The 27554-nt window shown below is 42.8% G+C and overlaps 1 protein-coding gene across 1 annotated transcript in view; it reads left to right on the top strand.

Annotated features, from left to right (window-relative positions):
- The window catches only part of PYROXD2 (pyridine nucleotide-disulphide oxidoreductase domain 2), a 214253-nt gene that overhangs the window by 30224 nt on the left and 156475 nt on the right, over positions 1–27554 (top strand). The window lies entirely within an intron of this gene.

The raw sequence follows: 27554 nt of genomic DNA, 5'->3' as shown, positions 1-27554 counted from the left end.
TGTCCTGCATATGTCCTGCATCTCATGACATGGTGTCAGAAGTTCTGGACTACGCTTCTGTTTCTGATGATGACGATGTCAAAGTTTACCCCACCTGAGCCTTTTGACTTTTCTCAGCCTGCAGCTTGGCCCACATGGCGTCAGCGGTTTCAGCGCTTCAGGATTGCATCCAAACTGAACAAGGAGAGTGGTGAAGTACAATTTAATTCTCTTTTATATTCTATGGGGAAAGATGTAGAGCCAGTGTTCAATGCTTTTACTTTCCAAGAAGGGGACGAAGTTAACTTTGATATAGTTATGGATAAACTCAGTGCCCACTTTGTGCCCAAAAGAAATGTGATTCATGAGAGAGCTTGTTTTCACAAACGTAATCAGCGTGTGGGAGAATCTGTGGAGTCATTTGTGCGCAGCCTGTATGAATTAGCTGAATTCTGTGAGTTTGGTGTTGCTAAAGAAGAGCAAATCAGAGACAGAATAGTTATTGGAATTGCAGATGCTGAAGTCTCCCTGAAGCTGCAGTTAGAGCCTGATTTAACGTTAGACGGGGCTATTAGGATGGCCCGCCAGAGTGAACTGGTGAAAAAGCAAAGTGCTGATCTGAGGTCTGAGAGTATTGTGGATGAAGTGCAACAGTCTAGGAAAATTACTAGTGAAAGGCACAGTGTGAGCGGTAGATCTAAAGTACTGGAAAGGCCTAGAAGTGGATGGGCGCAACATGGCCGATGCACACGGTGCTACCGGGCTCATGATCAGAGTGCTATATGCCCGGCCAGAGATAAAAGATGCAGAAAATGTAACAGAATAGGCCATTTTGAAGTGGTGTGTAAAACTGAATACATTAAGGAGATGCAGGTGGACAGTGACCAGGAGGGTCAGGAAGTGTCTTTTGTGGGGTCTGTTGTGGAACGGACAAGCTCAGAGGAAGATTGGAACGTTACTTTTACTGTAATGGGAGCCAAAGTTGATTTTAAGATTGACACAGGAGCAGATATCACTGTAATGTCTTTTGCTGAATTTATGAAACTGCCTCGACAGCCCCAGCTGGCGAAGGTTACTACAAATGTTCATAGTCCTGGTGGCCGCATTGATTGTGTGGGGAAATTTCTTGCCAGCTGTGAGTACAAACAAAGGAAGTTCACCATGTGGGTGCATGTGATCCGAGGTCAGTGTGTTAACAGTTTATTGAGCAGAAAAGCAGCCTGTGACTTGGGCCTCGTGGCCAGAGTGAATGAGATCTCTGAAGATATGTTTGGCGAGTTGGGCCTACTGAGCTGCAAACCTGTCCGTATAGCACTTAAAAGTGACGCAGTCCCGTACAGTATTTCTACTCCTCGTAGAATTCCGTTCCCGCTCATGCCTCAAGTGGAGAAAGAGCTCATGCGCATGAAGTCTATGGGGGTTATTGAAGAGGTTGTTGAAGCAACTGATTGGTGTGCCCCCATTGTTCCAGTTGCAAAGAAAAACGGAAAGGTGCGCATCTGTGTGGACCTGAAAAGGTTGAATGAGGCAGTGAAGAGGGAGAGATTTGTGCTGCCGACATTGGAAGATATAGCCCCGAAGTTGGCTGGGGCGAAGTTCTTTTCCACATTAGACGCTTCTAGCGGCTTTTGGCAGATCCCCCTGGATCCAAAGTGCCGCAAACTGACTACCTTTATCACTCCGGTAGGTCGGTTCTGCTTCTGCAGACTTCCCTTTGGGATATCCTCCGCTCCTGAGATCTTTCAAAGGGAAATGAGTTCTCTCCTGAGTTGCCACGTGGGCACAGCAGTCGTCATGGATGACATTCTAGTGTATGGGTCTACAGTGGAGGAGCATGATCAGCGTTTGAGTTGTGTGCTGCAGGCTATCAAAGAGTCTGGGCTGAAGCTGAATAAAGAAAAATGTCATTTTAGGAAAACTGAATTATGCTACTTTGGGCATGTCATCAACGGGGATGGCATCAAGCCGGACCCCGAGAAAATTCAGGCTATCGAACAGATGAAAAGCCCTTCTGATGTACATGAGCTGAGACAGATATTGGGCCTTGTAAATTACGTGGGCAAGTTTCTTCCAGATTTATCTACAGTTTTGCACCCTATCACAGAGTTGCTTAAGAAAGATGTTGCCTGGGTCTGGGGACCCTCACAAGAAAAAGCGTTCCTGCATGCTAAGTCCCTGCTGGGGTCTGCCCCAGTGCTGGGGTTCTACGACCCTTCAAAAAAGACTGTGGTTAGTGCTGATGCAAGCAGTTATGGGTTGGGGGCTGCACTCCTGCAGCTGAATGACAACAAACTACAGCCCATCGCCTACTGTTCCCGCACACTGACGGCTGCGGAGTCAAAATACGCTCAAATTGAGAAAGAGTGCCTGGCTGCAGTTTGGGCCTGTGAGCGCTTTCAGCGTTATCTAGTGGGTTTGGAGAAATTTAGTCTGGAAACTGACCACAAACCGCTAGTCCCTCTTATCAATTCTTATGACATCGACAAAACACCCTTGAGATGCCAGAGACTTTTAATGAGACTGCTCAGGTTCAATGTTCAGGCAGTGCATGTGCCGGGGAAGCAGCTGGTTGTGGCGGATACACTGTCCAGGCTCCCGCTGGCTGCTGCTGAAGAATCCTCCACAGAGTCGGATGTAAATGTGTATGTTGATTCAGTTCTGGCCTCTAAGTCCATTTCTTCAAGGAAACTGGAAGAGATAAAGAAAGAGACATATTTGGACACAGATCTGCAAGAAGTTATAAGGTACATAAGAGATGGCTGGCCCGAGAGCCGGGCAGCCTGGATGTCTTTAAATGCTTACCAGCCAGAGAGGTCGCAGCTCACGGAGCTGGAGGGGTTGGTGCTGTTCCAAGACCGTATTGTAATTCCTGTCAGCATGAGGAAGGAGATGTTGAACAGGATACACGATGGGCACTTAGGCATCACAAAGTGCAGAGAAAGGGCAGCTACAGCTGTGTGGTGGCCTGGGATCAGCTCCGACATTGCAAATAACGTGTCTAAATGTGCCTTTTGCCGGGAACGCCGGCCTACTCAGAGAAGGGAGCCCTTAATGTCTACTCCGCTGCCTGCGGGGCCGTGGCAGAAAATAGCTGCTGATTTGTGCGAACTGCACAGGAAAAAGTTTCTTGTTGTTATCGACTACTATTCCAGGTATTTGGAAATAGCACCCCTGAATGATATCACAAGTCAGGCCGTTATCATTCGCCTGAAGAGCTTGTTCGCCCGCTGGGGCATTCCAATGGAGCTGGTGAGTGATAATGGCATGCAGTTCGCTTCTACAGAGTTCAGTGCTTTCAGCAGGGAATATGATTTTGTACATTCCACGTCAAGTCCACATTATCCGCAGGCCAACGGAATGGCTGAAAGGGCAGTTCAAACAACAAAATTCATTCTAAAGCAATCTGAACCGTACCTAGCCCTCTTGTCATACAGGGCGACGCCCATTCAAGCCACCGGGTTTAGCCCGGCACAGCTGATGCTAGGACGCCAGATTCGCACCACTTTACCCTCAGTGGGTGTCTTCAAGCCACCTGGCCCTGTTCCTCGGGACGAAGTCCTTAGGAGGGATGAAGAGGCCAAAAAGGGTTATCGTTTCTTCTACGACAGGAGACATTCTGTCAGGCCTTTACAGGAACTGAAAGCGGGCCAAAGTGTCAGAATTAAACTGGATGATGAGAAGAAATGGAAGACGCCTGCTACGGTAGTGGGCCGCTCTCCAGAACCAAGGTCTTACACAGTCCTTACAGAGGGAGGGACGGTTACACGCCGTAACCGAAGACATCTTCAGCCTGTACCTGAGAGTCTGGAACCGGATACCTCAGTACCACCGCCGGTGGGATCCCCTGTTCTAAGGGAGGTGCCTTCCCCTCAGCAAGATCATAGCGGGGATATATCTTTGCCTCCAGCAGACTCTTGTTCACCATCTTCTGTATCAGAGGACAGTTCATGCAAAGTTACATCAAGCGGAAGAGTGGTGAGGCTTCCGGCCCGATACAGGGACTGACTTTAGCTAGAACAGTGACCGGAAGTATGGGCAGAATAATCCCATGGTCACTGTGGACTAGGGTAGTCTACCCCGATGTCCAAGTCAGGATGTAATTTATTTGTTCATGTTTTCTAATTTATCTGTTTTTATAATGTTCTAAAACAAAATGTTGTTGTATACCCTGTTGGTGTACCTTGTTATTTAATATATGCGAATGTATGCTTTGCCTTTGAAAAAGGGGAAGATGTGATGATAGCAGGATGTGATGTCACTAGCATGTGGGCGGGGCTTAGGTCCGGTGTCTGTGTCGCAGTTAGTTTAGTACAATCAACCTGTCTGGATGTGTATTGCTATGCTCTGTAATAAAATAGAGTTGTACCATCATTGCTGTGTCCTGCATATGTCCTGCATCTCATGACACTCTCCATGCCAGGAAATAAAGAAATTTATCGGGTAAGCATAAATTTAGTTTTCTTTCCAATGGTATGGAGAGTCCACAGATCCATTCCAATTACTAGTGGGAACCAATACCCAAGCTAGAGGACACAGAATGGAAGGGAGGGAGAACAAGACAGGCGGACCTTAACGGAAGGCACCACCGCTTGAAGAACTTTTCTCCCAAAGGAAGCCTCAGCTGAGGCAAAAAGTATCAAATTTGTAGAATTTGGAAAAGTTATGCAATGAAGACCTAGTAACCACCTTGCAGATTTGATCCACAGAAGCTTCATTTTTGAAAGCCAAGGAAGAAGAGACAGCCCTAGTGCAGGGATAGGCAAGGTGTCCGTACACGGACACTGGTGTCCATGACTAGCCCTCGCAGTGTCTGCCACAACCTATCTTTTCTTTCTGATTAAATAATAGAAAGAAAAAAAATATGTAGTGTGAATTAAGTTAGTGGCTTGTCAAGAGACTGCTAGCGATATTGGGTGATAAGTTATGGAATAAATAAAGCCTGAGCGAAATACTGAATGTGTATCTGCATCTGTATAATAACACCCAGCTTTATACAAAGACACAGTAGTGACACTGGCACATGCGTATAGCTAGACAAGGGCTGGTTATTGGGTCAGTGGTATCTGCATCAGTATAATAACACCCAGCACTTTATAATGACACAATAGTGACACTGGCACATGGGTATAGCCAGACAAGGCCTGGTTATAGGGTCAGTGGTATCTGCATCAGTATAATAACACCCAGCGCTATATAATGACACAGTAGTGACACTGGCACATACGTATAGCCAGACAAGGGCTGGTTATTGGGTCAGTGGTATCTGCATCAGTATAATAACACCAAGCGCTTTATAATGACACAATAGTGACACTGGCACATGGGTATAGCCAGAAAAGGGCTGGTTATAAGGTCAGTGGTATCTGCATCAGTATAATAACACCCAGCGCTATATAATGACACAGTCGTGACACTGGCACATGGGTATAGCTAGACAAGGGCTGGTTATAGGGTCAGTGGTATCTGCATCAGTATAATAACACCAAGCACTATACAAAGACACAGTAGTGAACACTGGCTCATGGGTATAGCCAGAGGAGGGATGGTTATAGGATCAGATGTATCTGCATCAGTATAATAACACACAGCGCTATATAATGACACAGTAGTGACACTGGCACATGGGTATAGCCAGAGGTGGGCTGGTTATAGGGTCAGTGGTATCTGCATCAGTATAATAACACCCAGCACTATATAATGACACAGTAGTGACACTGGCACATAGCTATAGCCAGAGGAGGGCTGGTTATAGGGTCAGTGGTATCTGCATCAGTATAATAACACACAGCGCTATATAATGACACAGTAGTAACACTGGGACATGGGTATAGCCAGAGAAGGCTGGTTATAGGATCAGTGGTATCTGCATCAGTATAATAACACCCAGCACTATATAATGGCACAGTAGTGACACTGGCACATGGGTATAGCCAGAGGAGGGCTGGTTATAGGGTCAGTGGTATCTGCATCAGTATAATAACACCCAGCACTATTCAGAGACACAGTAGTGACACTGGCTCATGGGTATAGCCAGAGGAGGGCTGGTTATAGGATCAGTGGTATCTGCATCAGTATAATAACACCAAGCACTATAAAATAATGTTTTTAATTTCAAATGTACCTTGGTGTCCTTCACTAAGGTCTGTACTTTGGAAAATGTCTGCCACAGCCTTTGTCTGTGCCTATCCCTGCCCTAGTGGAATGAGCCGTAATTCTCTCAGGAGGCTGTTGTCCAGTTGTCTCATAAGCTAACCGGATAACACTTCTCAACCAGAGAGAAAGAGTAGTAAAAGTGGCCTTCTGGCCCTTACGCTTACCCACGGAAACAATGAACAGGGCAGTGGATTTCCGAAAATCTCTGGTTGCTTGCAGATAAAAAATTTTAGAGCACGCACAACATCCAGGTTGTGCAACTGACGTTCCTTCTGAGAAGAAGGGTTAGGACAAAAGGAAGGAACAACAATTTATTGATTGATGTTGCGATCCAACACTACCTTTGGAAGGAATCCCAAAGTAGTACGAAGGACCACCTTATCCACATGAAAAATAAGGCACACTGCAGAGCCGCCAGCTTGGAAACTCTGTGAGCAGAAGAAATAGTGAGAAGAAATAAAACTTTCTAAGATAACAACTTAATATCAACTTAATGCATAGGCTCAAACGGAGCCTGTTGCAAAACTCTAAGAACAAGGTTAAGACTCCATGGAGGAGCAACAGGTTTAAACACAGGCCGGATTCTGACCAATGCTTGAACAAAAGATTGAACATCTGGCAGATCTGTCAAACGTTTGTGTAAAAGAATAGACAGTGCTGAAATCTGACCCTTCAAAGTACTGACTGACCAACCTTTCTCCAGGCCATCCTGAAGAAAAGATAAAATGTGGGGGATCCTCACCCGACTCCAAGAGAAACCCTTAGATTTGCACCAATAAAGATATTTACGCCATACCTTATGGTAAATCTAGCGAGTAACAGGTTTACGAGCTTGAAGCATAGTATCTTTTTTTTTTTTTTTTTTTTTTATATTGTAATTTTTATTAGGTTTTTCATATGAGATAAAGAAGTACAACATGAGTACGACCAAAGTGTACTATTTCAGTAATAATGACAAAAGAAATGGATACATAAAAGAACACAGTATGTACATTAATAGATCAACTGAACATCTGTAACCTCAGTATCTAAAATAAGGGTATGACAAAATTGTTCACTTATGTCAAGTAGTTGAAGAAAGGGAGAATGGGAAAGGGAAAGAAGAGGAGAGAGAGAGAGAGAAAGAAAAGAAAAAAAAAAAAAAAAAGGGGGGGGGGGGAGGGGATCATCCTTAAAAGAGAGGAGAGAGGGGGTGGAGGGGGGGGGGGGATTCATCCATGGGAGAGGGGAGGGGGAGGGGGAAGAATAGGGTCTAAGGCCAAGGAACCTGACCTGTCATGGGCGCCAAGTAAACCTAGACAGGTGTGGGATGTTGTACCGACATTATTGAGTGAGGGTATAATAGGCTAAGTCTTAAAGCTAGGGAGCCAAGTCGTGTCAAATCTATCTTTCCATTCTGCCCAAATCAGTTCAAAAAGGTCAACTTTATCCTTGGAGTAATAGATAGGTTTTTCCATGGTGTAGATGTAGGCCATGGTTTGGGTGATGTCAGACCAGGATGGAGGGCTAGTTCTTTTCCAAGCTTTAGCTATGTTGAGTTTGATAGCTGAAAATAAATATATGCTCAGGGAAGCATAGTGTCTAGAGAGTTTACAGGTACCTATGTGTAGTAAGGCGACTTCTGGCGTATTGGGAAGGGAGATGCCCATAGTCCTAAGAGTTGAGAAACACTTATTCCAAATGGGCTTCAGTTTGGAGCAAGTCCACCAGATGTGTGTCATGTCCCCTACTCTGCCGCAATCTCTCCAACAGGCAGGAGACGTACCAGGGAAAATTGTGGCTAATCTAGCAGGCACAAAGTACCACTGTGTGAGGAGTTTGATATAGTTCTCATGCATAGTGACACAGTGGAGAGTTTTGTTTGTGAGGAGTAACGTACGGTGCCACTCTTTGGCAGGAGCACAGAACTCGAGTTTTTGTTCCCATTTAGTGACATGAGTGGCTTTATCTGCGGGGGATGCGCCCTCCATAATGGAATAGTGGAAAGATAGTGGCTTACCCAGTCTCAATCCCTGTTGCCATCTGGCTTCCCAGATGGTTAGTGGTCTGGAGAGGGATGATTTAAAGCCCCAGCTAGTCAGAAAGCTGAGGACTCTTGTGTATTCAAAGCGCATATAGCGCGGGGGGGGTGCTGAATCGCCAATGTGGGCAAAGGATATAAACGAATCTCGGGAAGATGAGGACCATAGGTCAGCCACCTTTGTAACACCAAGTCTCAGCCACGTTGAGGGATGGGAGTCTGGGAGGCCAGATAATAGGCCAGTTAATGAAGTGATAGGGGAAGGGTGGGGGGCCACCTGGGAATAATGTCTCAGGAGTTCCCAGGAGGCTAGGCATTCTCGAACCACCTGATTCTCAATGCCTAAGGTTTTTCGACAATGTGGAGGGGTCCAGATCAGGTCCCTCAGGGTGAGGTCGAAGGGTAGGGAGGCCTGTTCAATTGACCTCCATTTGCTATCAGAATCTTTTATACCCCATTGGGTAATATGTGTGAGCATGGCGGCCTCATAGTATCTGAGTATGGACGGGGAGGCCACTCCACCATGCATTCTAGGGAATTGCAGGAGTCTGTGGGCCACCCGTGGGGGTTTGTTTTGCCATATATACTTGGTACAGGCGCCTTGAAACTGAGTGAGTAGGGCTCTAGGTACTCTAATAGGGAGGCAGCGCATGATGTATGTTAATTTTGGAAGAAAGCTCATCTTAAGGGCTGTTATCCGCCCTAGCCAAGATATGGAACGGAAATTCCACTTATTGGACAAGGTGTGTATTTCTGTCAAAAGGGGCTTATAATTATTTAAGATGAGGTTGGGGATGGAGTTGGAGAGTTTAACTCCTAAGTGGGAGACATACGTGTTGTTGATAACAAATTTGTATGTGTCTCGTAGCGAATTAGTGACAGATTCCGGGAAACCCTGAGTGTAAAGTTCGGTTTTGGATTGATTTAGCTTATAAAAGGACAGGCTACTGAATGATTCTAGTGTAGATAAAAGTTTAGGAATCTCACTGAGGGGGTTTGCGGAGAGTATGGTGGTGTCATCTGCGAACAGAGCCACTTTGTGGACCGTTCCATGCAAGATAACTCCAGATATCTCTTTATCAGCTCTAATGGCAGCAGCGAGCGGTTCAATGGCCAGCGCAAACAGGATGGGCGATAGGGGGCAACCCTGTCGGGTGCCATTTGAAATAGGGAAGGGGGGGGAATGGAATCCTAGGCCCTTAACTGAGGCCGTAGGGGCCGAATATAAGGCTTGTATTGCTTGAATGATGGAGGTCGGGAAGCGAAAGATCTTTAGGACTTCCCATAGGAAGTCCCATCTGACCCGGTCGAATGCTTTCTCAGCATCGAGAGAAAGCACTGCAATTGGTTTGTTGAGTCTTTTGGCTTCTAGAAGAATATTAAGGAGCCTTCTTGTATTGTCGGGCCCTTCTCTTCCAGGGATGAAGCCAACCTGGTCAGGGTTAATAAGTGAGGGGAGGAGTCTCGCGAGTCTATTCACGAAGATTTTTGCATAAATTTTAACATCAGTATTAATCAAAGATATGGGCCTATAGCTAGTGCAAAGTGTTGGGTCCTTGTTGGGCTTGAGAATTGTGGTGATGGAGGCCTCTAGGAACTCTTTTTTAAATTGTCCTTCGTCTCTAGCCAGGTTGAAGAATTTGGTCAGGACGGGGGCAATCTCCCGGAGGTATGTTTTATAAAATATTGCGGTAAAGCCGTCTGGTCCAGGGGCTTTTAGGGATTTCAGATTTTTAATAACAGATTTAATCTCTTGGGACGTGACTGGGCCATCTAAACTATCGACGGAAGCTTCATCTAGTGTGGGTAATCCTAGGGAGCGCAGGAAAGGGCCTATAGCCTCTGATGGGGCTGGGTGGAATGAGGTATCCTTTTGGATGTTATATAGTGTTGAGTAATACTTGTTAAACTGCTGTCCTATCTGTGACGGAAGTTTGTAGGATTGAGCGTCTTGTTTAATTTCATGAATGCGAGAGTTGCTAGTGCGGTGTCTTAATTTATTCGCTAAGATTGTGTCAGCTTTATTACCTTTGGTGTAGAAAAGTTGCTTCAGTTTGAGCAAATTATTTTGGGTTTTGGTGTATTCTAGTTTGCATATATGTCTCCTGACATTTCTGATCTCCTCTATGATTTGTATGTTATCTGCTGTATAACTTTGGGATTCCAGATCCCGAAGTTTACGATGGGCTTGAGACATAGTAAGGCCTGCCTGTTTCCTCAGATGGGCTTGTTTTTGTATAAAGAAGCCTCTAGTGGTAGCCTTAAAGGCTCCCCACAGAGTATCCGCCCGGATTCCGGGCGTGTCGTTAGTTCGTAGGGTGAAGTTTATCTCTTTCCTAAGCTCCTCTCTAAGGGGGATGTCGGAGAGAAGAGTGTGAGGCAGTCTCCAGTTGGGTCTGGGCCTAATGGTGTTCTGTGACTCTATGTCCATTAAAACCATATCATGGTCTGACCACGGGCACGCACAAATCATTGTGCGAAGAATAATGTCTAAGGAGTCTGGGTGGCAAAACATGTAGTCTAATCTAGAATGTGTGGAGTGGGGTATAGAATAGTGAGTATAATCTCTGTCCAGAGGATGCAGAGATCTCCAAACATCAAAAAAATTAAATTGTGACATAAGCTCTCGGAATCTGCGACTAACAGTCTCTGGGCAAGAGGGACTTTTTTTAGAAGGTTTTGTTTGTCTGTCAAGGCCGCCATCCCACACCATATTCAGGTCTCCCGCCACTATCACTCTGCCCTGTCTCACTAGGTCAACTTTATGTAAGATTTTCTTCAGATATCTGGGTTGGAGGGTATTAGGTAAATATACAGATACTAAGGTATAGGTGACATGGTCAAGGTTGCATATCAGGATAAGGAATCTTGCTTGTGGATCTCTGAATTCATAAATCGGTTCAAAGGCCACTCTTTTGTTAATGAGGATAGCGACACCTCTGGCTTTTTTAGAGTAAGAGGCTGTCTTTACTACGGGATAATCCCGGAATGACGGGCCAGGGGAGACATTACCTAAAAGGTGTGTTTCCTGAAGAAAGGCGACATCCGCCTTATGAAATTTTAGTGTTCTAACAAGCAAACTGCGTTTACCAAAAGTGTTTAGACCCCTAACATTCAGTGTCAGAAACCTAAGGGGTGTCATTTGTGCACTCTAAACTCGTAAGGATAGGGTAGGTGGGGGAATCGGTAGAGGAGATGAGGAATATGAAAGGGAAGGTAAAAGAAAGGGAACTGGTGGAAGTAGTCCACCTAAGTGGGACCCAAGCGTGGGTTCCAAAGTCTGGGGGGGGAGCTAAACCAAATCAACAAAATGGGCTATTGAACGTATAGCCCCGCTCTCTAAGAGAATGCAGGGAGGCTAGCCACCTGCCCGGACCGCCACAACATGTATGGAAGTTTTCCATGTGGGCGCTGGTCAATTTCAAATCTGGCGGTCTAACCAGAGGCCAGCCAACCTGCATTGTTCTGAACAAGTTAACACAAACATTTGCATACAGGTAATAAGTGTTAGCAAAAACTGATTAGCATATGAGCCTGAGTTCAGTGGGGTATCAGGTAGGTGAGGCTTGAGGCCTCAGGATGTGGTCAGGTGGATTAGGTTTTTGGCGTTTGGGTCTCTGCTCTTTAACAGACCAAATTGGGGCTGAGACACGAAGCTTGGATTGGGTAGCTGTCTGAGGTTCAGCCGCAGGTTGTAGTCCCCAGTTAGCTAGAAGTGTTCTGCCTAACGAAGGAGAGGAGACAACATGAGATTGATTGTCCTTTGTCACTATTAATTTAGTGGGGAATCCCCATCTATATTTGATGTTGGCCTTCCTAAGTTGTGTAGTGATAGGAGCATACAATTTGCGCTGTTGTAGCGTATGCGATGAAAGATCGGGCAGGAGTTGTATATCTTTGAAGTCATCGGGTAGGCTGGGTTTGCTATAAGATGCCTGCATCAAGCGATCTTTGAATTTGAAGTTATGAAAGTAGACCACCACATCTCTCGGTTTGTCAGAAGACATTGATCTCGGCCTCAGGGCCCTGTGTGCTCGCTCCATGTTGTGGCTGTCGCCCTCCAGGGGGCCAAGCAAAGCAGTAAATAGGTTTATGAGAAACTCCTGAAGGTTCCCCGGCAGGACTGACTCGGGTATACCTCTAAATCGTATGTTATTTCTTCTGGCCCTATCTTCTACATCTGCCAGCTTTAATTCGAGTTGGGAGATCTGTTCTGCAAGGTTTTCAGCATACGCGAGGATGTTGGAATTGTCTGTGGCTAGGTCATCATGTTGTCTCTCTAAGGTGTCGATCCTGTCACCCATCTCCCCGATATCCTTCCTGAGTTCAGCTGAGCTCCTCTGAATTTCAGCTGTAATGGATTTGGTTTGGGCTGCTAGCATCTTTTGTAGTGTGCTCTCTGTAATGTAGTGATTTAAGTGGGCTCCTGAGTGGGAGCTTGACTGGGAGTCCTCGTCTTGTGATTCTGGGTCACTCATTTCCTTCCGCAAAGGGAGAGAGTCTTTAGGGGGTTGAGAGAAATGGTCGAGCACCGTTTTCTTGAGTGCAGCGGGAGTTCTAGGGTTTCTTTTAGATGCGTGAGGCATGGCTAGTATTTCTTTAGGGAGTAGTTGTTGATTTGAATGATGGACCACCTTGACCACCTTGACCACTGTGGAACCTGAGAGAAAAGTTGCTAACACATAGGAACTGACTAGGAAGAGTTACAATCACTAAGGATTAGTGTTTCAACATTGTAATACATAGGTGAGATAGAGAGAGCGGGGCCAGGTATAACCCATAGGAGTTATTTACACTTAATACATGACAGAGGTTGTCTAAGCAAGCTATTTAGAATAAATTAGCTTAGTAACCTCCAAGAGGAGATGAAGAGGGGGGGGAAGGGGGAAGGCCCCAGGATCCCCCCACGCACCTCAGGGAGTGGGATACGACCAAAAGGAAGGGAGAGGGGTATGGGAGGTGACCAATCCAGACAAGCTGGATCGGAGCGGGTGAGGTGCGATAGGGGAGCCAAAAGAAACAGACCCTATCCCCCGCCCCCCCCTGTATCCGTGTGCCTAGGTCAGTGGTTATAAATCTAATCAACTAATAACAGTACAGTGGCAACACAACGTTTTATGCAAAGACAAACAAAATCAGATAATAAAATATCTAACCTGTAAATTACAGATAGCAGGTTTACTGCTGTAGGTAGGACCTATAGGAAAAAGTAGTGGTTAAACAGACAGTTAAATAGAATAACACTCCACTTTGAGCTAAGAGCTCAAAGACACACAGGCTGGCACAGCAGCAATAGTTTTGCACAATAGTGGGACAGGTTGTTGCAGCAGAATGGATGCTAAAGTCTCACTGAGGATATGTTGTTTAAAAGTATCTTCTGAGAAATAAATAAACAATGGTAGTAGGGTCAGATAGGTGGACTATCTGAATATACGGTAAATACCAATCCAATATAGCTTTTGATAGAATAACTCCCTATGAGACAGAGTCCTCAGAGTGATTTAATGTCTTACATATGGGGTATGCTGGTAAAGTTCTTATTCAGTAGGTAGGGTGTGAATGTCCCAAAGGGGTCTGAGATGACCATAGAACAACTGAGATAATAATGAACAGGGGAGTGTTCCTGGCCCCCTGCAGGTGTTGATCTCTCTGTTAACTTTTTCTTTTCTTTTGGGGTTTATTCTCTTTTTTCCCTCCCCTTACTTTATTCAGTCAATATGTTTGAGGAGTTATCTTGGGGAGAGGTACAGGAACAGGAATATTTTAATGCCACTCGCTGTCATGTACAAGGACTAAGCGTGCAAGGCCTCTAGAGTGTCCCTCTGCTGCAGACTGAGGTGAGGTTTCTGAGCTAGTGCCCCTGGAAACTGTGCGATATGTCAAAGGGGAGGTGTGCAATAGTACCAGTCAAGGGCATGCGTTTACTTTGCTTTGTATTGAGAAGTTAGGTCTTACCCTTGCTGTCCAGATGATGCAACTCTCTGCTACTGGATATCACATTGAAAGCAAAATGGCGTGTTTTCGCGCCACTACAGGTGTGGCGCACTCAGAGATTTCAAGGCGCTTCTTACCCTCTTGTCCAGGGCAGCTTCCTTGACCAGTGGGCAGCAACACCTCCACAGATCTGGTGTAAGGGGAGAATACCCGAGGTGTGCGATCTCTCAGATGGCCTGCAGCTGAATGTGGCCGGTTGCGTGCTGCTGCACCGGAGCGGAGCCCCGACCCTCCGGGCAGCAGAAGTGGGAGGCTTAGGTCTTTTCTATCTCCAGCGGGGGTGTAGAGTTCTTAGTAGTCCGGTCCCAGATCCGTGTGGTACGCTGGCTTTTCAAGAGGCCTTTGGGCGGCCTGTCGGAACTTCTCGTCACCGCTGACACGCTTCTTATGGAGCGGTAGTAGACGCCGTATACTACGGCAGAGTCCGGATCTTAGTCCCCGCTTCAGGGATTCACGGGCACCTCAGAGCGGAGCCCCGACCCTCTGAGGTTGCAGCTGTGGAGGCGATTAGGTAGCGGGAGGGCTTCGCTATAAGATGGCCGGTCTCCGGCTTCTCAGCTTCAGTGTGGGCTAAAAGTGCCAAAGTTCAAAGTCTAGCACACTTCAGAGAATGCTCACCCTTCTTAAGCTATACCAGGAGTGAGTTTAGTATAGAGTTTGGTGAGGTTTGAGCAGTTATATAAACTTTATATTGGAAGGTTTGTAGGAGCTCCTCACTAATGCTGCTATCTTGCTCGGCGGTTAACTCCGCCCCCCCTTGAAGCATAGTATCAATGACCTTCTCAGAAAAACCGCACCTAGCTAAGATTAGGGGGTCGATTTATGAAGCAGCAGATGCTGCTTCCGACCCACTCCACTTCAGTTCCACCTGAAGTGGAAGTTAAGAAGCAGCGGTCCTAACACCGCTGCTTCTTAACTCGTCCGACACCTCTGAGGTGGCGGACAGCATTCGAATACGATCGGGTTGATTGACACCCCAATCGGCCGCGAATCTGCAGGGGGCGGTATTGCATCAGCAGTTCACCAGAACTGCTGGTGCAATGATAAATGCTGACAGGGTATGCTGTCTGCATTTATCGATGTGTGGCGGACATGATACGCTACATCGTATCATGTCCGTCCGCACAATAATAAATTAACCCCTAGGCATTCAATCTCCAAGCAGTCAGTTTCTGAAAACATAGATTTGGGTGGAGAAAGGGACCCTGAAGTAGAAGGTCCTTCCTCAGAGGTAACCTGCAAGGGGGAAGAGATGATATCTTCACCAGATCCACGAACCAGATCCTGCGAGGCTAGGAGCTATCAGAATCACGACACCCTTTCCTGTTTGATACAAGATATTACTCAAGGAAGGAGGGCAAACGGAGGGAACAAGTATGCTAGATCGAAGACCCAAGGAACCGCCAGAACTGCTTGAGGATCTCTTGATCTTGTACCTTGGAAGCTTGGCATTTAGATGAGATGTAATCAGATCCAACTTCGGAACCCCCCACCTGAGAGTTATCCTTGTGAATACTTGGAGCCCACTCCCCTGGATGAAAAGTCTGTCTGCTCAGAAAATCCACTTCCCAGTTGTCCACCCCTGGAATGTGGATGGCAGAGAGGAGACAATTGTGAGACTCTGCCCACTGGAGAATGCGAGTCACCTCCTTCATAGCTAAGGAACTCTGAGTTCCTCCCTGGTGGGCCATCGAGGTGGTGATGTCTGACTGGAATCTGATAAATTGGATGGAACCTAGTTGAGGCCAAGCTGTTAGAGCATTGAAGATTGCTCTCAGTTCTAAGATGTTTATTGGGAGAGAAGACTCCTCTCGGGTCCAAAGACCCTGAGCCTTTAAAGAACCCCAAACTGTTTCCCAGCCCGACAGGCTGGCATCTGTGGTCACAATCTCCCAAGATGGTCTCAGAAAGCATGTTCCTTGAGACAGATTATCCTGAGAAATCCACCAAGTTAGAGAGTCTCTCGTTAGAGGGTCTAGGACTATACTTTGAGAGAGATCCGAGTGGCCTCCATTCCATTGTCTGAGTATGCATAACTGTAGAGGTCTGCGATGGAAACAAGCAAAAGGAATAATGTCCATGGAAGCAACCATTAGACTTATTACTTCCATACACTGAGCCACTGATAGACGGATAGAGGACTGAAGAGAAAGACAGGAAGCAAGAAACTTGGAAAGTCTATGATCGTTCCCAAAAAGCATACCCTGGTGTCTGGCACCAGGGAACTCTTTTCCAGATTTACTTTCAACCCGTGGGTACAAAGAATAGACAACAGAGTGTCTCTATGAGATTTTGCTAAATGAAAATATGGCACCTGAATCAAGATGTCGTCCAGGTATGATGTCACTGCTATTCCCTGAGATCTGACCACTGTCAAAAGGGCCCCTAGGACCTTTATAAAGATCTGAGGAGCTGTGGCTAGGTCAAAGGGAAGGGCAACAAATTGGAAGTGTTTGTCTAGAAAGGCAAACCATAGGAATTGGTAATGTTCCCTGTGAATAGGAACATGCAGATACACGTCCTTCAGGTCTATGGAAGTCATGAACTGACCCTCCTGAACCAAGGGAAGAATGGAACAAATAGTTTCCATTTTGAAGGACGGAACCTTGAGAAATTTTGTTGAGACACTTGAGGTCCAATATGGGTCGGAAAGTTCCCTCCTTTTTTGGAACCACAAAAAGGTTTGAATAGAATTCTTGACCCTGCTCCATCACGTGAACTGATACAATCACTCCCAGAGAAGATAGGTCCTTTACGCAATTTAAGAAGGCCTCTTTCTTCACCTGGTTTGCAGATAACCTCAACAGGATAAATCTGCCCCTGGGGGGACAAGACTTGAACCCTATCCTGTAACCCTGGGATAGTACTTCTGCAGCCCAAGGGTCTGGGACATAGCAGATACAAGCCTGCCAAAAGAAGAAAATCCTGCCCCCCTACTTGACTGGATTGGGGCGGCCCCTTCATGCTGATTTAGACTCAGAGGAAGGTTTCTTGGATTGTTTCCCCTTATTCCAAGGTTGACTAGACCTCCATGAAGTCTTGGATTGCTCCAGCTTGGAAGAAGAGGAGGAAGGCTTTTGTCCTTTGAAGTTGTGAAAGGAACGAAAATTAGAATTCTGGCGACTCTTAGGTCTCACCTTCTTGTCTTGAGGTAGGAAAGATCCCTTTCTTCCACTAAATGATCTCGGCCAGACCGGGACCAAATAAAGTCTTGCCCTTAAAAGGTAAAGACAAATGCTTGGACTTGGATGTTACGTCCACAGACCAAGACTTTAACCACAGAGCTCTGCGAGCTAAAACCGCAAAGCTAGAAATCTTGGATCCCAGCCTAACGACTTACATGCTAGCATTGCATATAAAACTATTAGCCATCTTTAGAGCCTTGATCCTATCCTGGATCTCCTCTATAGTAGTCTCTTCTGAAATTAGGTTGGACAAGGAGTTGCACCAATAAGAGGCTGCACCCACAACTGTAGCAATACTTGCCACAGGTTGCCATTGTAAACCCTGATGAATATATTATTATTATTGTTATTATCGGTTATTTGTAGAGTGCCAACAGATTCCGCAGCATTATAAACAAAGGCGGAGTACAACAAAACAATTATAGGGATCAAACGGGTAGAGGGCCCTGCCAAGAGTTGCACTGTTTTAGCCAGCTCTTAAGAAGGTGATCTACAAACAGCTGGACTCTTAGGCTTACATGCTAAGGGGGTTCAGCGGATAGCAATGGAGGAGTGGAACTGGTATAAAGTAAGGTTAGCATAGGTTGTATGCATCCCTGAACAGTAGAGTTTTTAGGGAGCGCTTGAAGCTTTCAAAACTAGGGGAGAGTCTTGTGGAGCAAGGCAGAGAGTTCCACAAGATGGGAGCCAGTCTGGAGAAGTCCTGTAAACGGGAGTGCGATGAGGTAACCTGAGAGGTGGAGAGTAAAGGATATAACTCCTTATTTATACAAAGCAGTATTTTACCGGTGTATAGATCATCGTTAAACAGAGGAGCAGGTTCTAGTGTACAGAGGGTTAATCATCAGTGTATAGATACTCATTATTACTATGAAGTAGAGCATGCTCATTAAGTGTGTGTAAATACATACATCATTATGTATTCCCACATATGTATTATTAGTATCATTACACAATATCTGTTCTTTGTCAGCATTTAGATATTTTTAAATACACAATAAAGTCGTCCTTAATCCCAGTATTGTTTTCTTATTCCCTCCCCTTTCTTTTCTTCCCTATTACACATTACATTCTCCTTAGTTCAGTTTTTAATTTCCTGTACACTGTCTTGCAACTCAAAGGTTAATCCTTCCCAGTCTAATTTCCCTCCCGTATACAGCTTGCCCTTTCCACACCAAGAACTGTCCTAGTCCTGATAAGGAGTCTTTCCTGAGAAACAAGCAGGCTGATCCTATCTGTCATTGTCATTGGGTGGAGACCAGGGGCGGAGCCTGCAAATGCTTCACCACTCACCTGGCTGTTAGAATAAAGAGGGGGAGTATTTAAACACTATGAAAAGGGCAGACTCATAACACTTAGCAGTACCTCTCTAACACAAGATGGTCGGCTCAAGCTTGATTCTTCTCTACTCTGCAGCAGGTGAGTTGTGCACCTGGCTCCCCTTAATTTTCAAGCCATGTTTATAGAATATATTAAATTTAGATTTCTTCTGCTGACACAACTTTGTGCACCTTCATGTAAAGAGAAAAATAGGGGAACGATTAAGGGTAATGTTAGTGATGTGAGTACATGTCATAGTATCAGGATGATAATACAGATTTGATTGAGAGGTACTGTATTTAATGCATAGTATTGGTAAAGAAAAACAGGGATATTAAAGACATGGGTGCAGGGGGAGAGAATGGATTGATTATTAATTGCAGTTTATGGTAAGCTAAGATGAAAGAGTGCACTGAATTGCACAGTGGAGAGAGAATGAAAAAGCAGTGTGAGAAATAGACGAGTTAAAGGGACAGGAAACCTCAACATTTTCTTTCATCATTTGGATAGAACATAAAATTTTAAATAACTTTCCAATTTACTTCTATTGTCAAATTTGCTTAATTCTCTTGTTATCCTTTGCTGAAGGAATAGCATTGAACTACTAGCAGCAAGCTGAACACATCTAGTTAGCCGATCAGTGCAAGAGACAAATGTGAGCAGGCACCAATCAGCGGCTATCTCCCACTAGTTTAGGATATGTGTGTATTCCTTTAAAACAAGGAATACCAAGAGAACGAAGTACATTTGAAAAAAGTTAACTTAAAAGTGTCTTAAAATTACTTTACTATCCCTTTAAATACTTTATTGTGACAAACAAGTGAAGATGTGAGATCACTGAGTCTGAGAACTGAGTAGAAAATATAATTATTACAGAATAAACAGCAGGGAATGATTAAAAGGGGATTGGAAGAATTTATATAACTAGGTATTAACTGTGCAGTAAAAATTTAACTATTTCAAGGTTATATGTTTCTACAGATAAGCAAAATGTGAGTTAAGTTGATGGGTTGCACGCTTACCAATTGCAAATGTGTAAGAGGGGAGTAAATGTACTTATTATTAATGTATATGACAGAAGGAAGATCGCTATCAAGAAGCATTATATGCAGTAAGAGTATTAATCAATTACTAATGATGCAAAGAGAGATAATTACTGGAAGATGGTATAAAAAATACTTTTATATAGAAGAGTAAGGAGCATGTCATGGAACAGGAGAGGGGTGTCCAGTAGTGGTTCTAGGAAGGTGATGAGATGCTAAATCACTCAAATCAATATTGAAGCCCCCATGGGCAGACCCTTGAGTCTAGATTGAGATCTGCTGATCAGCATTACTTAGACCTATCCCTCAGACCCTGTGTTCAGGAACAGCAGTAACCTGGACCCTAAGAGAAGCAGGAGGGTGTTAATGGAGATGCTGCAGGAACGTGTATGTAGCTGCAGTTACAAAAAAGGGTAAAAAATAATGAAAATAGACAAATAAAAATTGGGGATAAGGGGCATTTAAATAAGTATGATGACTCGTAGATTATAACGTGCACAAGAATTCATTTGAGGAATATATTCATTTTAAATCATCTAGGAAGAGAGGATAGTAAAAGCTCACTGATTACAAATGGCAACGATCAAAGGACATTTTTTTAGATAGGACACTTTATTTATTACTGGAATAAAATCAGATCGGAAAGGTATTGCGGAACTGACTGTGTCCTAAATCTGTTATTTAATAGAGAAATTGGTTTATAAGCATAGTGCATTCAGCAATAACTGACAATAGAAATCCTGTGTATTATGCAGACAGGCGAAATGTAGACAATGACATTTCTATGAGTGTGGATTAGAGAGAAGTGAAAGTAATCCTTAATCACTGTCATGAAGCAGAAAGTGTTTGACTCCTGTGAGTGAGGATGAGAAATGAATGTTCTCAAATCAATAAAAAAGGATAGATTGCTCCTATGAGTTTGAATTAGACAGATCTCACTATCTAATCTACTTATCAGTATTACAAACTGTGATAGCTTTACTAGGTGAAGTATTTTTCAATGTCACTCACACTGCAAAAAACACATAAAAAAAGAAAAAAAAGAAAAGTATATATATATATGTGTGTGTGTGTGTGTATGTCATAAATATAAAATACAACAGTTTAATTAAACCAATAAAAGCAATTATAATTAATTAAATGCTGAGTAAATGTAACTGTATGTAACGTATCTATACAAATATTGTTATGATAATTATGTATATGCTTGATCTTAAAGACATGGTAAACTATGCTGACCTCAAACAAGCGATCGTATGTAAAATTTAAAAATAATGCAACTTTCATTCATGAAAAGCTGTTAATCGATCATTATTTTTAAATTTTTAACATTAAAATGCCGAAATTTTACATACCTTCCTCCTCCTGTACAACAGCCACCATTAATTTATTTGTGTCACGTTGTTTTTTTTTATACCAATGAAAGTCCAGGCGAGTCGGCGACACTCCTCTGAGCAAACACGCCCTTCGTTACGTATGCGCTAAATGTTGGATCACTGTCTGACAGAGCTATGTTGTGCAATTGTGCGCATGTGCGTATCGGCGAAATATAACATATGAGAGCGAACAAATTTTAAAAATCAATTGCTGGTAATGTCTAGGATGTAGAAACTCACAACAAAAAATTAGAATCTCCGTTTTTATTCTGTCTCAAAAGACACTGCACTTAGAATGATCACAATGTATATAATACATTATATGCAATGTATTGCATACATATTGAAATGCATGCGCAGAGCGAACCACGAAGATCTAGATGCGAATACAATGACATAGAGCGGGGTGGTTCAGCTCTCTCTCCGGAATGAAGAAAATAACAGGAAGTATGCCGGGGGCAGAGCAAGGAGCAATAACGCTCTGTAAGTAAAATCAAAATTTATTATATAAAGGAGAAAGAGAATTTAGAAAAAAACATAGCGACTTAGGTTGAACATACTTGATAATTAAGATTTTATTGATCAATCTGTGTAAATTTATCATCACTTTAAGTAGGTAGGCTTCCAGATTCTTATTCATATGGTCTTTAAAAGAGGAACTATTCTCAAGAGGAATAGTTGTTCTCTTGGCTAGAGTAGATATAGCACCTTCTACCTTAAGTACAGTGTGCCACAAGTCATGCACAGAGTCAGCAACAGGAAACATCTTTTTAAAAAACAGGAGACGGGAAAAAGGGGATCCCCGGCTTCTCCCATTCCTGAGTAATAATGTCTGACATATGGTCTGGAACCGGAAATACCTCTACAGAAGAAGGAATAACATAAAAAACTCTGTTAAAGGGCCACTAAACCAAAAATCTTTTTTTCATGATTCAGATAGAGAATAGAAATTTAAACCACATTCCAATTTACTTCCATAATTTATTTTGCTTCATTTTTAAAATATCCTTATTTGACGAAAAAGCAATGTACATGGTGAGCCAATCACATTATGCTTCTATGTGTAGCAACCAATCAGCAGCTAGTGAGCATATCTAGATATGCTTTTCATCAAATAATATCAAGAGAATAAAACAAATTAGATAATATAAGTAAATTACAAAGATGTTTAACATTGCATTCTCTTTCTAAATTATAAAAGAAAAAAATGTGGGTGGCATGTCCCTTTAAGCTTATTTGACATTTTAGAAGTCTCAGCAACAGTAGTGTCGGAGTCTTCCAATGTAGCTAGGACCTCCTTCAAGAATAGACAGAGGTGCTCCAGCTTAAACCTAAAATTAACTTCTTCTGGATCTGCTGTACTAGCAACAACAGTCTCAGAGTTAGAAATCTCACCATCAGAAGCCACTGAGGAATGATCCTCCTCTGATAATTGAGATAGGCTGACTAACGCAGTCTTAGCGGAGTCAGAACCCTTAAAGTGAGATATGTTCTTAGATTTCCTCTTTCTCTTACCAGCAATAGGAAAAGCTGATAAAGCTGCAGAAACCGCAGAAGTTATTTGCGCAGCAAAATCCCCTGGTAAATATACACCCCCAGAAACTGGTTGAGAAGAACCGCAGGGCACTGCATGTGAAACTGCTAAAGCTTGGGACGTTTGAGGGGAAAGCTGAGGCATTATCCTGAGAGAGCTTTGAGAGGGTATTCTTATTTTTAGACAAAAGCATATTGTTTAAACGTGGAGCAAAACTGCACCGGAGGAATAATTTGAGCCTCCAAGCAATATAAGCACTTATCAAAAGACAAGGCTAAGTTATTAGCAGTATCCATAACTTGAGCCTGATTCCCAACTTAAAATTAAAATAAATATATAACAATACTAAGCAGAATTTTTTTGATTCAGAAACAAACTCTAAAATTTAATATAATGTATATCCTACCGGCACCTCAATACCTCAGCTCTGCTGCGGACTTACCACCCTGGTGACCGGAGAGAAGACCCAGTAGAAAAGAATAGCGGTGGACTCTGCTATATATCTGTCCTAGACTCTGGCTCCGGATCTGATAATAACACTCTGACATCCGCTCCGCTCTTCAAGTCGGCTGTAATGAAAGCCGATATGGAGTAGGATCACATGATCGCAACAGTGAAAAGCATTTTAAACTGCGCCACAAGTAAAAGCGCACAAACTACGCTGCGCTGTGGCTTTAAGTCGTCTTAAGTGAAAAACACCTCAGAGCCGAGTCCTATTTTAAAAGTGCATTTAAAATAAAAATAAACATACCCCCTTGTATGAAAAACATTACGATTATCGGAGGGCAAAATAATAGCTCCTATACCACTCTCAAGTCTGCCTCTTAAAGAAGTAACTGAAACTGCAGTTACATTAACCCTTTAGCAGTTGCAGTGCCCCAACAAGCTGTCCATAATATATATCTCACAGAGATAAAGTAGTCCCATTTATTATATCCCTCATCAGAGATAAGACTGAGTAAAAATCCACTGAGGATTAACCTCCATAGTGCTGTAACCTTCTCCCCTAGAAGGGAAAAGTACTTACCTGTGGATCCAGCTGCCAGACAGAAACAGCTTCTTAGGTGTGACAGATTAATCCAACTTCTGACAGGGACCTGTAGAAAAAGAAAAACAGAGTAACCAACCCTATTTTTTTATATAGGGGTAGCACTGATGTAGGAAGTTAAGCAAGGACCACCTCACTGTCTTCTAACTGCTAAAGCCACCATTACTCTTACTAAAGAGGATTACATACACACAGCATAGCCCCAATCCTTGCTTGCAGGGAAAAGTACCCATTAAAGGATTAAAATATCTTCAGACACCATCTTTGCACATCCTCCCGATGTACAAGGCAAAGAATGACTGGGGATTATGGGTAATGGGAGTGACACTTAACAGCTCTGCTGGGGTGTTCTTTGCCTCCTCCTGCTGGCCAGTAGTTGAATTCCCACTAGTAATTGAAATGGATCCGTGGACTCTCCATGCCATTGGGAAGAAAAATGCTTTTTCATGTTTTCATCTACTTAACTGCAAAGGGCTCCAATGAACTTATATATATATATATATATATATACGCCTATACATATGTGTACATATGTATTTATGTGTTTATATGTCTGTAAATACATAAATACACATATAAACACGTACACACACACACACATATATATATATATGTATATATATATATATATATATATATATATATATACATAAATATACATCTTTAGACATATCTTTGAGCCCTTATAACTTTTTTGTGCAATTTAAAAAAAAATATTTTTTAATTTTTAAATCTTTTTATTGAGGTTTCAAAGCAAAAGTAGACAACACGGTTACATGTTTATTAGACAGACAACAATATGCTAGACAGATTAATAAGAAATACAGTCATATATATCACTGCAGTATAACTATTGGAAATAGTATCAATGAGAGCAAAATATCCAATACATTAATTGGCTATAGGTAATATATATATATATATATATATAAATTGAACCTCTTTTATATTTTAATAATAGCATCTTCCAACCCAGTTTAAAGCCACTTTTGGATTTCTAATAATGTAGATATGGCTCAATGGGAGTAGTACAACAAATTGCTTGGGCCACTTTTGAGTACATTATTAACAGTCAATACATAAAGATTACAAATAAAATGTGCATGAGCATAGCTTATTCTTGTAAGTGTAAAGTTTAGAAAGATAGACAGCCACATTAAGTATTATATCGAAGCCTCTGTAAAGGCAAATATATAGAAATGCAAACATATAGGGCTATATTACAAGTGGAGCGCTAATTTATAGCATACCCGTAAATGGGCAAATTTGCCCGTTTACGGGCTCACAATAAATAACCAGCCATTACAAGTGGCTGGTTAATGCTACCACAAGCAATTAGTGCTCCAAATGTTAACCAGAGATCATGGCCTATAGTTATCAAGGTCTGGCGGACCTGATCCAACACTGCGGATCAGGTCCACCAGACCTCGCTGAATACGGCGAGCAATACGCTCGCCGTATTCAGCATTGCACCAGCAGCTCACAAGAGCTGCTGGTGCAACGCCGCCCCCTACAGACTCGTGGCCAATGGGCCGCCAGCAGGGGGGTGTCAATCAACCCGATCGTACTCGATCGGGTTGATTTCCAGCGATGTCTGTCTGCCTGGCGGACAGGTTATGGAGCAGCGGTCTTTGTGACCGCTGCTTCAAACTGCTGTTTCTGGCGAGCCTGCAGGCTCGCTAGAAACACGGGGCATCAAGCTCAATACGGAGCTTGATAAATATTCCCCCATATCTCTGGTTAATTTTAAAAATCTTCCCCAAAATAAAACGTATTGTGCCTTTAATAATAAATAAATAAAAATATGAGCATCTTTAATTTTTTTAATAATAAATGCACAAAGAAACACACTGAAAATTGCCTTTACATTGAGGTCTATGAGGACTGTGTTATCACTCAAAATATATACTGTATGTATATGCTTATATATAAAAATTGTACAAAACAATATATTAATTTGTTAAACTCACAATCACCATAAATGGAAAAACAAAAAACAACAGTGTATATTCAAAAGAGTCCCAAATATTATTGCTAGCAGATCCAGTGGATACCTCAGTAAAGAAATAAAATGCAAATAGTGTAGTCCTGCAACAAATTGACAGGTGGATAATGGGTGGTTAATGTATTCAGATATTCTAGAGCTTCCTATCAGGCTCTTTGAAACTCCAAATGGAGACACAGAAGTGGCAATCACAACGGATAAAGATAAAACAATTTATTTGTTAAAAGTGATATCACCAGGCAGGCATACATAAGAAAATGTTCCAAGGCAAGAACCTCCGCTATCACTGACTGTTTCAATAACACAATGTCTCTGAGATGCGGCTACTAGGTTCAGAAGGAAATCTCCGCCCATTCGGTGATGACACTACATTTCCGTTCTCAAGGAAAGCTAAGCCAAGCCGTTTTTGGTGAAACGTAAGACGGAACATGGTGATGTCACCGAATGGGCGGAAATTGGCCTTCTGAACCTAGAAGCCTCACCGTTCCATCCCTTTAGGGCTGGAGTTTCCCTTAAAAATTATATCAATCAGTTTTGTAGGATCAGTAGGATCAGGCAGTCTGGCATGTAAGGATAGATGGATACTCCAGCGAGTGTTATGCATCAGATATATCTACTCACTCTCCCAGCCTCTAGAAGGAGTAGCCATAACGTAACTGTACTTTGTAATGTATTTTTGATGTGTTTTGTGACCCTTTTTTTCCCCGTGAAAAAGCTAACCTGAGCTCTGAGGATGCGTAATCATTCTAGCGTAAATCACTATTGTGCTCAAGTGATCTTGTTTACTTTCAACTTGTAATATGAGAGGTAAACCCAACGCACGCATAACTGTTAGCGCTCCACTTGTAATCCGACCCAAAGTAAGTTCAAGTCATTATATGCAAATCACATGATGTGACAAATTAGAGCATCTCTTGAGCGCAGTCAATAGAACTTCTGTTTTTGTGTTCAAATGAAGAGTCCAACGTTATTCTTTATTACTCAAGCAGTAGTCTAGAATGCACTCACATACGTATGTCAGATAGTGCAGCTGCACTAAATCGCTCTTGTAAAAGACTTATATGGAGGCGCATATAATAGTATAAGAACAGAAATGTAGAATCCCCAAAGCACTCAAAAGGGCAAACTTAGAATCAGATTCTATTCATATCGGGTCTCAACCTATATGATATAAAAAAGTTTAAAACTTAACTTTTATTAATAATAATAAATAAAAAAGAGAAATAAAACACCATTAAAGAACCTTGAAAGATCCCTATACAGGCATGTGCGGTCCAAGTAGCAATATATATAATATAATTTCCAGACCCAAGAACAATAAAAAAGGCCAAAATTCTGACAAGTACAATATGGGTAACTATCCCCATTGGAATGGGTTACACGAAACAAAAGGCCTCTAAATACAGACTATCTCTGACTCATAAGCCTCCCAAATAGCATAATAGGTTGGCGATCTGCTATCCTTACATATGTAACACCAGAATAATTATGTCAAAATAACTGGGTATTCCCGTACTAGTCTGAGCAGGCATAACAAATCAGTTTTTACCAAATTTCAGATGATATCACAAAGGTCCCTTGGCCAGGACCGGACCATGCCAGAAACGCTGTTTCATACTGCTGCTTTGTCATATAGGTTGAGACCCGATATGAATAGTATCTGATCTTTGCCCTTTCAAAAATAATTTAAGAGTACATATTCTTAATGTACATGTTTCTGAATGTCCAATACACTCTGGAAGCATAAAAATACAAACCACATATATGTGTGTGTGTATATGTATGTATATATGTATGTGTGTGTGTGTATGAATGTATATATGTATGTGTGTGTGTGTATGTATGTATATATGTATGTGTGTGTGTATATGTATGTATATATGTATGTGTGTGTGTG

Source organism: Bombina bombina, chromosome 9, assembly GCF_027579735.1.
Source record: "Bombina bombina isolate aBomBom1 chromosome 9, aBomBom1.pri, whole genome shotgun sequence".
Classification (NCBI taxonomy): domain Eukaryota; kingdom Metazoa; phylum Chordata; class Amphibia; order Anura; family Bombinatoridae; genus Bombina; species Bombina bombina.
The sequence above is the reverse complement of the archived record's forward strand: the minus strand, read 5'-3'. Positions and strand labels throughout refer to the sequence as shown.